Source organism: Tupaia chinensis, unplaced genomic scaffold, assembly GCF_000334495.1.
Source record: "Tupaia chinensis unplaced genomic scaffold, TupChi_1.0 Scaffold139743_1, whole genome shotgun sequence".
In the NCBI taxonomy this organism is placed as follows: Eukaryota; Metazoa; Chordata; class Mammalia; order Scandentia; family Tupaiidae; genus Tupaia; species Tupaia belangeri.
This window is the reverse complement of record NW_006199623.1, coordinates 9,048-22,787: the sequence shown is the minus strand read 5'-3', so window position 1 is coordinate 22,787 and position 13,740 is coordinate 9,048.

Sequence of the window (13,740 nt, the reverse complement as noted above, 5' to 3'; positions counted from 1 at the left end):
TCCTTTTTTTTTTTTTTTTTTTTTTTTTTTTTTTTTTTTTTTTTTTTTTTGCTATAGGGTGCATGCGCTCGCCAGACAGAGACAGAGAGAAATAAAGCAAGAAATCACCCCCCAGGGGGGATGGCCATGCCTCAATCCCTCCTCCTCCATTCTCCTCTTGGGATCTTGGGCACACATGAATATGCGGCCGGCGTGAGTTTAAGCCACCGGGTCCAGGACTTGAACCATGGTTCACAACATGGGAGTCCAGCGACATAGCCATTACGCTAACTGCTGGTCTCTAGATGATGTAACTTTCTGATGAAATATTTCCACATGTTGTATCAGGAACAGAGAGCTGTACATATACTATTAACTCTATTTCTGTCATATATATTCTTCTTTGTTGTAAAACTTAAGCTGTACTTCATCCTCTTAACTTCAAAAGTCTAACATGAAAATGTAAATATTGTTCTATATGAATTTAAGTATAATTATTTGTATATCTCACTGTAACAAATGTTTGTTACTATAATAAAAGTGCAAATCAAAAAAGAAAGAAAGAAAGAAAGCTCTCGTGGAATCACTCTTCAATACTTTTGTTTGCATGGCTGTATACACTGTAGAAAGATTCAGTTAAGCAAGGAGAAATCAACCAGGCTCTTATAGACAAGTACTGCACACTCTGACTGCCAGTGCCCTGCTGTCTTGGTTATGACAACATTGCAGCATATTTTGAAGTTCAGTAATGAGAGACTCTAGCTCCATCCCCTGTGCTCATAATGTCTTTGGTTTTTCTGGGTCTTTCCTGCTCCCACACAAACTTCATAATTGTGTGTCTATTTTTGTGTAGAACATCATTAGTAGGACACCAGGTGGACTGAGGCTGCAGGCCTGACCCTTCTGAATCTCCACGCATCCCCACCATTCTTCCTCCTTGGACCCCAGGTTGGTTGCCTGGGACTTTAAGGCTAACACCCACCCCACCCCACCTGCAATCCAGATCGAGCCGACCAGCAGTTCCGGACACCAGGCGGACTGAGGCTGCAGACCCGACCAACCTGGTACTATCACTCATCGTCTGATCCTTTTCCACTAGCCTTTGGACCATTTGAATTTTGGTAATTTGAGTAGAGCGCAGCACGTGTTGCGCACCATGCTATTTACTTTTTCCATTTTGTTTTTCTTTGATCTTGGGGTGTTCCTTAATAGGTCAGTTGAAGGCTCACCACTCCTTAGAAACAGCAAGGACTTTGGGCCATCCAGGGCTAGTGGCAACAGTTAATGGTAATTGTGAGGAGAATAGGTAGGATGGGACTTTAAGGCGAACCCACACCCCTCCCCACCCGAAACCCGGATCGAGCCGGCCAGCAGTTCCGGACCCCAGGCGGACTGAGGCTGCAGGCCCGACCCTACCGCAACTCCACGTATCCCCACCATCCTTCCTCCTTGGACTCCAGGTTGGTTGCCTGGGACTTTAAGGCGAACCCACACCCCTCCCCACCCGAAACCCGGATCGAGCCGGCCAGCAGTTCCGGACCCCAGGCGGACTGAGGCTGCAGGCCCGACCCTACCGCAACTCCACGTATCCCCACCATCCTTCCTCCTTGGACTCCAGGTTGGTTGCCTGGGACTTTAAGGCGAACCCACACCCCTCCCCACCCGAAACCCGGATCGAGCCGGCCAGCAGTTCCGGACCCCAGGCGGACTGAGGCTGCAGGCCCGACCCTACCGCAACTCCACGTATCCCCACCATCCTTCCTCCTTGGACTCCAGGTTGGTTGCCTGGGACTTTAAGGCGAACCCACACCCCTCCCCACCCGAAACCCGGATCGAGCCGGCCAGCAGTTCCGGACCCCAGGCGGACTGAGGCTGCAGGCCCGACCCTACCGCAACTCCACGTATCCCCACCATCCTTCCTCCTTGGACTCCAGGTTGGTTGCCTGGGACTTTAAGGCGAACCCACACCCCTCCCCACCCGAAACCCGGATCGAGCCGGCCAGCAGTTCCGGACCCCAGGCGGACTGAGGCTGCAGGCCCGACCCTACCGCAACTCCACGTATCCCCACCATCCTTCCTCCTTGGACTCCAGGTTGGTTGCCTGGGACTTTAAGGCGAACCCACACCCCTCCCCACCCGAAACCCGGATCGAGCCGGCCAGCAGTTCCGGACCCCAGGCGGACTGAGGCTGCAGGCCCGACCCTACCGCAACTCCACGTATCCCCACCATCCTTCCTCCTTGGACTCCAGGTTGGTTGCCTGGGACTTTAAGGCGAACCCACACCCCTCCCCACCCGAAACCCGGATCGAGCCGGCCAGCAGTTCCGGACCCCAGGCGGACTGAGGCTGCAGGCCCGACCCTACCGCAACTCCACGTATCCCCACCATCCTTCCTCCTTGGACTCCAGGTTGGTTGCCTGGGACTTTAAGGCGAACCCACACCCCTCCCCACCCGAAACCCGGATCGAGCCGGCCAGCAGTTCCGGACCCCAGGCGGACTGAGGCTGCAGGCCCGACCCTACCGCAACTCCACGTATCCCCACCATCCTTCCTCCTTGGACTCCAGGTTGGTTGCCTGGGACTTTAAGGCGAACCCACACCCCTCCCCACCCGAAACCCGGATCGAGCCGGCCAGCAGTTCCGGACCCCAGGCGGACTGAGGCTGCAGGCCCGACCCTACCGCAACTCCACGTATCCCCACCATCCTTCCTCCTTGGACTCCAGGTTGGTTGCCTGGGACTTTAAGGCGAACCCACACCCCTCCCCACCCGAAACCCGGATCGAGCCGGCCAGCAGTTCCGGACCCCAGGCGGACTGAGGCTGCAGGCCCGACCCTACCGCAACTCCACGTATCCCCACCATCCTTCCTCCTTGGACTCCAGGTTGGTTGCCTGGGACTTTAAGGCGAACCCACACCCCTCCCCACCCGAAACCCGGATCGAGCCGGCCAGCAGTTCCGGACCCCAGGCGGACTGAGGCTGCAGGCCCGACCCTACCGCAACTCCACGTATCCCCACCATCCTTCCTCCTTGGACTCCAGGTTGGTTGCCTGGGACTTTAAGGCGAACCCACACCCCTCCCCACCCGAAACCCGGATCGAGCCGGCCAGCAGTTCCGGACCCCAGGCGGACTGAGGCTGCAGGCCCGACCCTACCGCAACTCCACGTATCCCCACCATCCTTCCTCCTTGGACTCCAGGTTGGTTGCCTGGGACTTTAAGGCGAACCCACACCCCTCCCCACCCGAAACCCGGATCGAGCCGGCCAGCAGTTCCGGACCCCAGGCGGACTGAGGCTGCAGGCCCGACCCTACCGCAACTCCACGTATCCCCACCATCCTTCCTCCTTGGACTCCAGGTTGGTTGCCTGGGACTTTAAGGCGAACCCACACCCCTCCCCACCCGAAACCCGGATCGAGCCGGCCAGCAGTTCCGGACCCCAGGCGGACTGAGGCTGCAGGCCCGACCCTACCGCAACTCCACGTATCCCCACCATCCTTCCTCCTTGGACTCCAGGTTGGTTGCCTGGGACTTTAAGGCGAACCCACACCCCTCCCCACCCGAAACCCGGATCGAGCCGGCCAGCAGTTCCGGACCCCAGGCGGACTGAGGCTGCAGGCCCGACCCTACCGCAACTCCACGTATCCCCACCATCCTTCCTCCTTGGACTCCAGGTTGGTTGCCTGGGACTTTAAGGCGAACCCACACCCCTCCCCACCCGAAACCCGGATCGAGCCGGCCAGCAGTTCCGGACCCCAGGCGGACTGAGGCTGCAGGCCCGACCCTACCGCAACTCCACGTATCCCCACCATCCTTCCTCCTTGGACTCCAGGTTGGTTGCCTGGGACTTTAAGGCGAACCCACACCCCTCCCCACCCGAAACCCGGATCGAGCCGGCCAGCAGTTCCGGACCCCAGGCGGACTGAGGCTGCAGGCCCGACCCTACCGCAACTCCACGTATCCCCACCATCCTTCCTCCTTGGACTCCAGGTTGGTTGCCTGGGACTTTAAGGCGAACCCACACCCCTCCCCACCCGAAACCCGGATCGAGCCGGCCAGCAGTTCCGGACCCCAGGCGGACTGAGGCTGCAGGCCCGACCCTACCGCAACTCCACGTATCCCCACCATCCTTCCTCCTTGGACTCCAGGTTGGTTGCCTGGGACTTTAAGGCGAACCCACACCCCTCCCCACCCGAAACCCGGATCGAGCCGGCCAGCAGTTCCGGACACCAGGCGGACTGAGGCTGCAGGCCCGACCAACCTGGTACTGTCATTCATTGTCTGATCCATTTCCACTAGCCTTTGGAGTGTTTGAATTTTGGTGAGTTGAGTAGCGCGCGGTGCGCGATTTTCTTTTTCCATTTTGTTTTTCTTTGCTCTTGGGGTGTTGCTTGTTTGGTCAGTTGAAGGCTCACTACTCCTTAGAAACAGCGAGCACTTTGGGCCTTCCAGGGCTAGTGGCAACAGTTAATGGTAATTGTGAGTAATAGGTAGGCCAACCATAAGAGAAATCATCAATCTTCTAAGCCTGTACAACTTTTATGAATCAGAGATACCTGAAATAAGTTGGCAAGAAACATATAGATTACCTGATGACTAAAAACAATCGCAAAGGCTCAAGAAATATGAGCAACCAACAAAAGGCCTCTCCGTCAAGGGAAATCATCAATCCTACATCACCCACAGTCAATACAATGGACGTCGTGGACATGTCTGATAAGGAATTCAGAATATTTGTAGTGACCAAACTAACTGAGATGGAAGAGAAAAGAGACAAGGAGCTCCAGGAGATGAGGAAGTCCTTTAATGACTTGAAAGAAGAAATGGATACCCTAAACAAGAACCAGATGGAACTTCTAGGTTTGAAGAATGTGATAGAGGAAATCAAAACCTCCCTTGAAAGCATTAAATGTAGGTTAGACCAGGCAGAAGACCGAATCTCTAACGTAGAAGACAAAACATCTGACCTAGATAAAAGTATCAAGAAGATTGAGAAAACAACCATGAAAAATGAGGATAATATACGAGGAATACTGGACACCATCAAGCGCCCCAACATTCGGATAATTGGTATTCCGGAGGAGGAAGAAAATAATAAGGGCCTGGAAAATTTATTCCATGAGATCCTGGAAGAAAACTTTCCAAATCTAGAAAGGCATTCAAATATCCAGACCCAAGAAATACAGAGGACCCCAAGTAGAATCAACCCAAGAAGATCATCTCCAAGGCACATCATAGCCAGACTGGCAAAAACAACAGATAAAGACAAGATACTAAAGTTGGCAAGAGGGAAACGCCAGGTTACTTACAAAGGTCACCCCATCAGGCTAACATCGGATCTCTCAGCAGAAACAATGCAGGAAAGGAAAGAATGGGGAAGCATAGTCAAAGTGTTGAGTGAAAAACAATTTCAACCAAGAATACTATACCCGGCAAAATTATCTTTTATATGGGAAAAAAAGATAAAAACATTCTCAAATAAACAAAATTTGAAGGAATTTACCAACACCAGACCAGCTCTTCAAGAGGTTTTGAAGGGAGTACTATACCAGGAAAACTAAAAAATCAGAGACAGTTATACGAGAACAAAAAACAACTAAGAAAATGGCTCACTTAATGATAGGATCAGGTATGGAAATATCGATAATTACATTGAATGTCAATGGATTAAATTCCCCAGTTAAGAGACATAGACTAGCTGAATGGATAAGAAAACAGAAACCCTCTATCTGTTGCCTACAAGAAACTCACTTTATGGATAAAGATATACATAGACTAAAAGTCAAGGGCTGGAAAAAGATATTCCATGCAAATGGAAATCAGAAAAAGGCTGGAGTAGCGATATTGATCTCAGACAAAATAGATTTTAAAACAAAGACTGTAAGAAGAGACAAAGAAGGGCATTATATAATAGTAGATGGGGTAATCCAGCAAGAAGATATAACCCTTATAAATATCTACGCACCCAACTCAGGTGCGCCTAAATATGTGAAGGAAAGACTGCTGGAGCTAAAAGGAGACATAGGGAAAAATACTATAATTGTTGGAGATCTCAACACCCCGTTATCTCCTATAGACAGATCTTCTAGACAGAAAATAAATAGAGAGATACAGGACTTAAATGATACTATAAATGGAATGGGCTTGACAGATATCTATAGAACTTTCCACCCTACATCCACAACATATACATTTTTCTCACCCCGACATGGAACCTTTTCAAAGATAGATCATATATTAGGACACAAATCAAGCCTTTACAGATTCAAAGGCATAGAAACTGTACCCAGCATCTTCTCTGACCATGATGGAATTAAACTCAAGATTAATTTCAAGAAACAACCCCGAAAACACACGAACACATGGAAACTGAACAACCTACTTCTGAATGACTTCTTCACTACTGAAGAAATTAAGGCTGAAATAAACAAATTTATGGAAACAAATGATAATGAGGACACAAGTGTCCAGAACCTATGGGACACAGCAAAAGCAGTCATAAGAGGGAAATTCATAGCAATTAGTGCACATAAGAAAAGGATGGAAAGATGGCAAGTAGATAACTTATCATCATGCCTCAGAGAACTGGAAAAACAACAACAAACGAACCCCCAAAATGCCAGGCGAAAAGAAATAATAAAGGTTCGAGCAGAAATAAATGAAATAGAAAATAAACGAACCATACAGAAAATAAATGAAAGCAAAAGCTGGTTCTTTGAAAAGATCAACAAGATTGATACTCCATTGGCTAGACTGATCAAGAAGAAGAAAGAAAGAAACCAGATTAATCAAATATGTGATGAAACAGGCAATATTACCACGGACATAGCAGAAATACATAATATCATTAGAGGATACTATGAGCGACTTTACGCCAACAAACAAGATAACCTGGAGGAGATGGACAAATTCCTGGATGCATATAAACTACCAAGATTGGATCAGGAAGACATAGAGAATCTGAATAGACCTATAACAAGCCAGGAGATTGAATCAGTAATTAATAATCTCCCAACAAAGAAAAGCCCAGGCCCAGATGGCTTCACTTGTGAATTCTACAAAACTTTCAAGGAAGAATTAACCCCTATCTTACTAAAATTATTTCTAAAGATTCAAAAGGAAGGAAACCTTCCAAATTCATTTTATGAAGCCTCCATCATCCTCATCCCCAAAACAGATAAGGATATGACAAAAAAGGAAAACTACAGACCAATATCATTGATGAATATAGATGCGAAAATTCTCAACAAGATACTCGCAAATCGTATCCAACAACATATAACAAAGATCATTCATCACGACCAGGTAGGCTTTATACCAGGGATGCAAGGGTGGTTCAATATACGCAAGACCATAAATGTAATACACCACATTAACAGAAAGAAAGATAAAAACCATATGATCATCTCAATTGATGCGGAGAAAGCGTTTGATAAAATACAACATCCTTTTATGATTAAGACTCTCAGTAAGATTGGTATAGAAGGGTCATTTCTGAACACAATAAAAGCAATCTATGAAAAACCTACAGCTAATATTATACTGAATGGGGAAAAGCTGAAAGCTTTTCCTCTGAAAACAGGTACTAGGCAAGGCTGCCCACTTTCTCCACTGCTCTTTAATATAGTACTGGAAGTCTTAGCTATTGCAATCAGAGAAGAGAACAGTATTAAAGGCATTCGAATAGGCAAAGAAGAGTTGAAAATATCTTTATTTGCAGATGACATGATGGTATACTTAGAAGACCCAAAGGTATCCATGAAAAAACTGCTTGAAGTAATAAGTGAATACAGTAAGGTGGCAGGATACAAAATCAATATCCAAAAATCTATAGCATTTCTATTTATGAACAACAAGTTGAATGAAGCAGAGCTGAAGAAAGGAATCCCTTTCACCGTAGCCACAAGATGTATAAGATATCTAGGGATAAACCTAACTAAGAAAGTCAAAGACCTTTATAAAGAAAACTACGAGAATCTTAAAAAAGACATTGAAAGTGACATAAAAAAGTGGAAGGACATCCCATGCTCCTGGATTGGTAGAATTAACATAATCAAAATGGCAATTCTACCCAAATTAATCTACATGTTTAATGCAATTCCAATCAAAATACCAGAGATATTCTTCAGAGATCTAGAAAAGACAATTATAGAATTTGTCTGGAACCATAAAAGACCTCGTATTGCAAAAGCAATCCTGCGTAAGAAGAATGGAGTAGGAGGCATATCACTCCCTGATCCCAAGATATACTATAAAGCTGTGGTCATCAAAACAGCATGGTATTGGCATAAAAACAGACATGTGGACCAATGGAAGAGAATAGAGACCCCAGAAATAACTCCCAAAGCTTATAGCCAACTGATCTTTGACAAAGGATATCAGTCAATCCATTGGGAAAAGGAAAACCTCTTTAGTAAATGGTGCTGGAAAAACTGGGTATCCACCTGCAGAAAGATGAAACTGAACCCCCATCTTTCACCATTAACAACAGTCAACTCAAAATGGATCAAAGATCTGAACCTAAGACCTCAGACAATAAAACTACTTGTGGAAAATGCTGGGGAAACTCTGGGAGACATTGGAGTAGGCAAAGACTTCTTAAATAAGACTCCCAAAGCACAGGCAATAATCCCTAAAATAGACAAGTGGGACTATATTAGACTAAGAAGTTTCTGCACAGCAAAGGACACAGTAACAAGTGTGAACCGACAACCCTCAGAATGGGAAAATATTTTTGTTAAATATGCCTCAGACAAGGGACTGATAACGAGAATACATAGGGAACTCAAGTGCCTTATGCGAAAAAAAATGATTAACCCGATTAAAAGATGGGAAAGTGAGCTGAACAAAAGTCTCTCTAAGGAAGACATACGAACAGCCAAAAAGCATATGAGGAAATGCTCAACATCCCTCATCATAAGGGAGATGCAGATAAAAACCACAATGAGATACCACCTAACCCCTGTCAGAATGGCAAAGATTAAGAATATAAAAAGTGATAAGTGTTGGCGGGGATGTGGTGAAAAGGGAACCCTCCTACACTGTTGGTGGGAATGTAAACTAGTTCAACCACTGTGGAGAACAATATGGAGGTTCCTCAAAGATCTACAAATAGAACTACCATTTGATCCAGCAATCCCACTTCTGGGTATTTACCCAAAAGACAGGAGAACGCTCAGTCAGAAAAGTGCTTGCACATCCATGTTTATTGCAGCATTATTCACAATTGCCAAGACATGGAACCAACCTAAATGTCCACAAACTGATGAATGGATTGGAAAAGTGTGGTATATATACTCTATGGAATACTACTCAGCCATAAAAAATAACAAGACCCTGGAATTTGATAGAAAATGGTCAGATATGGAGGATCTATTGCTGAGTGAAGTAAGCCAGGCTATGAAAGAAAGATATTGTATGTATCCACTCAATATATACCGACTATCCGCACTCTATGATAGAGAGCAAAAAATTGGAGGACATAAAAGCAGTGAAGGTACTTAATGAGAATAGGACAGTGTGGAATGGGGGAAGTGAAGAGAAGAGGATAGAGAAAGATAGCATGTGAACAGTAGAGACGCAGGGCGTTAGTGAGAAACAGATATGTCTTATTAACTGTTGATGACATGTATAGTATTCTCAACTGGATTGGTCTGAGAAGTATTTCATGATGGGCAAAGTATTTTTACAAGCAAAATGAAAAATAGTGATTGACTGTTTTAAAAAACAATTAGAATAATAAAAATAATGATTGGGGAAAACATAGAAAAAATATTGAATGTTGAAGTGGGGTGTTTAATGTCTCTGTACTGACTGACATGCATGGCATTCCCTTTTGAAAAAACAATGTAATACACTGTAAAGTTATATGTAATCCAATGTAATATAAAGAAGATTATTATGATAATAAAAAATAAAAATTAAAATAAAAAAAATTTAGCCAAGATTTTCCTGACATTTCTTGCTAAAATATTAACCAGTCAATCCTGGCACCTTTTATTTCCCACATAAAAAATTCCTCATAAATTTCCAATACTGTAATAAAGAAATGACTTTTACAAAAAAAAAAAACATCATTAGTATTTTGATAAAACCTGCATCTTTATATTTTTGCAATATTAATTTTAGGGATCCATACGTTAGAAATATCTCTTTTTTTGTGCCTTTAATTTATTTCTTCTTTGTCTTTTATATTTTGCTAGAGGGTGTGCATGCTCTCTGTGAGGACCTGGATAGGACTCCTTTCCTTGGTGGCCCCAGCCCATGTGGTCCTGAGACTCCTGAGGCAACTCCTCAGGTAGGTCTCAGCCACAGCCCTGGGCACCTCTTCTCTTTAGCTCACCTGTGTCCTGTGAAACATCCTGCTGGTGAAACTCACCACACACCTGTCTGCTGTGCTAGCACCAGCTGCCACCAAGGGAGGTGCACAGAGGCCACTCAGCTTCCACAGAGTTTCCAAAGCCATGATAGTGCTCCTTGCTCTCTGATTGACCAGGTGGAGAAAGAAATAGAGCAGTCTTAAGGAGTTTGGGGAGCCCCAGGACCACAGGACACAGAGCACAGAGGAGACCCAAAAGCAGGCACTGGGTGGAGGGATATTGTGCTGCCTCCTCCACAGCTTCCTAGCTGGAAGGTGAACAAATTCCTTCTGTGGGGAGCTGGAAAGGGGCCTCTCCTGTGTATCAGGTACAGAGCAGGCTCAGACTCTCCCACCTCCTTCCTCCCACCATCTCTCCTCTCTATGTCTGTCTCTCTAACCAGCAAGGCACATATACCACAGGATGTCTGTGCACTTGTAGGTGTTGGCAGTGGGTGAACTCCAGGTGAGCCATGTGTGACCCTGTTGGTCAAGCTCAGGGACATGTGTCTCCAGGAAATGGCAAGAGCAAGTTGCTGTCGGGGCAGCTCACACATGTTGAATGTGGGCAGAGGTAGGAGAGTTAGTGACAGCGACTGCTATGAACACCCCTGTAAACAGCTCCACCACCTGGAAACTCAAAGTCCATCTGGATAGGGGCTGGTAACAACCACTCATGTTTATGCACAAACCCAAATGCCTCCAACGTCTTAAGAAAACAGCTGCACACAGGGGACTGGGTGCTGTGACTTCAATTCCCAGTGTCTGGGAAAGTAGGAACTCTCAGGCAGGGCTGGAAGACCCCTCTACACTGAGTCAGACCAGTGGGGAGGGAAGTGGGCTCAGGGCTGCTCAGACAGAAGGTTTTGGCCTCACTCCCCCTCTGCCTGTGTCACTGCGGGTTACATGTAGCTGCTCCCACTGCGATGGCTTACCCTACAGTGGTACTCACTCTCATCATCTTCCTGGAGGTTCTGTATGGTCAGGAACTGGTCCAGGCCAGAGCCTGAACCTGAGAAGCGATCAAGTATCCCACCTCCCTTGGATCCTGAAATACCACTAGTGCTATTGTCATCACAAACCGGGGGCCCTTCCCTGGTCTCTGCTGGTACCAGTCTACATAGTAATTGTTGTAACCACTGCTCAGGGTGCAGGTGAGCATGACCACTTGTCCCAGGGAGGCAGATGCAGAGGGTGGCTGAGTCAGAGCAGGCTGAGAGAGGGACCCTGGAAACACAGATTCTCATTAGGGCTCAAGGCTGGAGGCAGTGAGTGAGCTGTTGCAGGAGCAAGGACAGGGGTGGGCTTGTGGGACTCAAGGTGGAGGGCCCTATGGAGGTACTGCCCATTGCCAAGCCTGACCTGTGAGGAGAGTGAACAGGGGGAGGAGGAGAGAAACCTAGGCCATGGTGCGAATGCCCTGTGCTCGCTCTTTCAGGCTTTTAGCTGAGCACGGCTCCTGAGCCTCTTATTCCCTCAGCATAAGACTGGGCTGGGATGACTCTCCCTGCAAACCCTTCGTGCAAATATGCTTCCCACAGAGTGTGGGTCTAACCTGAGCAAGAGGCTCAGAGAGCTCAGTTCTACTTGATTCCAGAGTTTGTCTCCCCCTAGTGGCCAGGCAGTAATGTAACCTGTAGGGCTCAGACAAGCCTCCTTGGGTCCCTGATTGACAGATGTAGCTGAGGCCCAACTGCATGTCCTAGGCACTCCTCAGACTCCACTTCCACTCTCTAAAGTGCTGTCCACAGAACTTCTGCCTCTCTGGTGTCCACAATTGGATGCAGCAAGAAGATCACTTCATCCTGGAGCCTGCCCAAGGAGTGTGGCCCAACTTTCTCCTTTGGATAGCAGAGTGCTATTTTCTTATTCAACACACACCAATAATGCACCTACACAAGCCATTCCCCATCATTGGCTCTGAGGTGAGAAGAGAAGGGGAAGACCCAGTTCTTTCCTGAGTGTATTTATTCATTCAAAGGAGACATCCTCCCCCATTATTGATTGATATTGAGTGTTTTCCCTGGGGTCTCTGATTGCTTCCAGGGGGAAACATGGCACCTCACCCCTCTGGGCAGTTGAGAGATGGCTTCCCACACTTACTGTATCCACACAATGGCTGCGGCTTCTCTTCTTCTCACCCTCCTCAGCTTCCTTACAAGTCACTGTGGGCAGTGACTCCCTAGGGTCCTCCACCTCCTGACCCTCAAACTCACCCCTGTCCTTACTCCTCTAACAGCTCACTAGCTGTCCCCCTCCTGGAGCCCTAATGAGGATCTCTGTTTCCAGGTTCCTCTCTCTCAGCCTGTGCTGAATCAGCCACCTTCTGCATCTGCCTTTCTGAGACAAGCAGTCTCACTCACCTATAACCATAGTGGCTACAGTGGCTACAAGGTGGACCGGTACCAGCAGAGCCCAGAGAGAGGCCCATGGATTGTGATGTGAGTGGGCAATAGTGGCATTGTTGGATCCAAGGGGAATGGGATCCCTGATGGCTTTTCAGGCTCAGGCTCTGGCTTGGATCTGTTCCTGAGGTACTAACTGTGACAGTTGACAAATGACTCCCAAGAATTCCTCACAGCCTGAATTTCCCCCAAGTTGTAACTTTCCATTCAAGTTTCATATCATTGTGGAAGTGGAATGAACTGTGAGTTTTACTATTGCAGAAATTACTTAATTTAGTGAATTTTGGTGAAGATAATATATTTTGAAATAAAAACTGTTGAAGCTGTGCAAGTTTAATTTCCAGTATTACTCAAACCTCATGTGGACAGAAATGCTGAAAGATATTGTTCTAATGTCCCAGTTCCTTAAAGTGGATCATGTTCTGTGACCTGCATGTTAAACAGAAACTCCTGGGAATACTTTCAAAGATTAAAGCAAAGTTCCCTCTGTGAAGTTCATGTTCATAAAATCTTGTGGAGATCTTGTGATAGATTCATAGACACCAACTCCTGATTCTGATGCAGTAGATCCAGGATTGGGAGTTGCATTTCTAACAAGCTCCCTGGTAACATTGCCATTTCAATGCTAAATTCAAAACAATCTGGTCTCCATCATAAAATTTATGAAGGAGCATATTGTTACTGCTCCTGAAATAAGCAGAGGCTCCTTGGTCATGGTGGGTCTCTCTCTAGGTCTCATTTGATTTATGTTTATTTGGAGCAGAGCCCCATCCCTCAGTGCTCTAGGTAGAATGAGAGAGGGAAGCTCAGTGTGGGGGTGTGCCCCACTGGGGAGTGGATGTCCCTGAGAGACTGCAGTGAGCCTGGGCAGGAAAACAGAGCTGGAACCTCACTCCCTGTAGTGGGGCTGACCATTTCCACCTCCTCTTTCTCTCCCATCCAAGTTGGGCTATTCTGAGCCCATGAAGAAGTTCTGGTGGCACATCTTCACGACTGTAAAT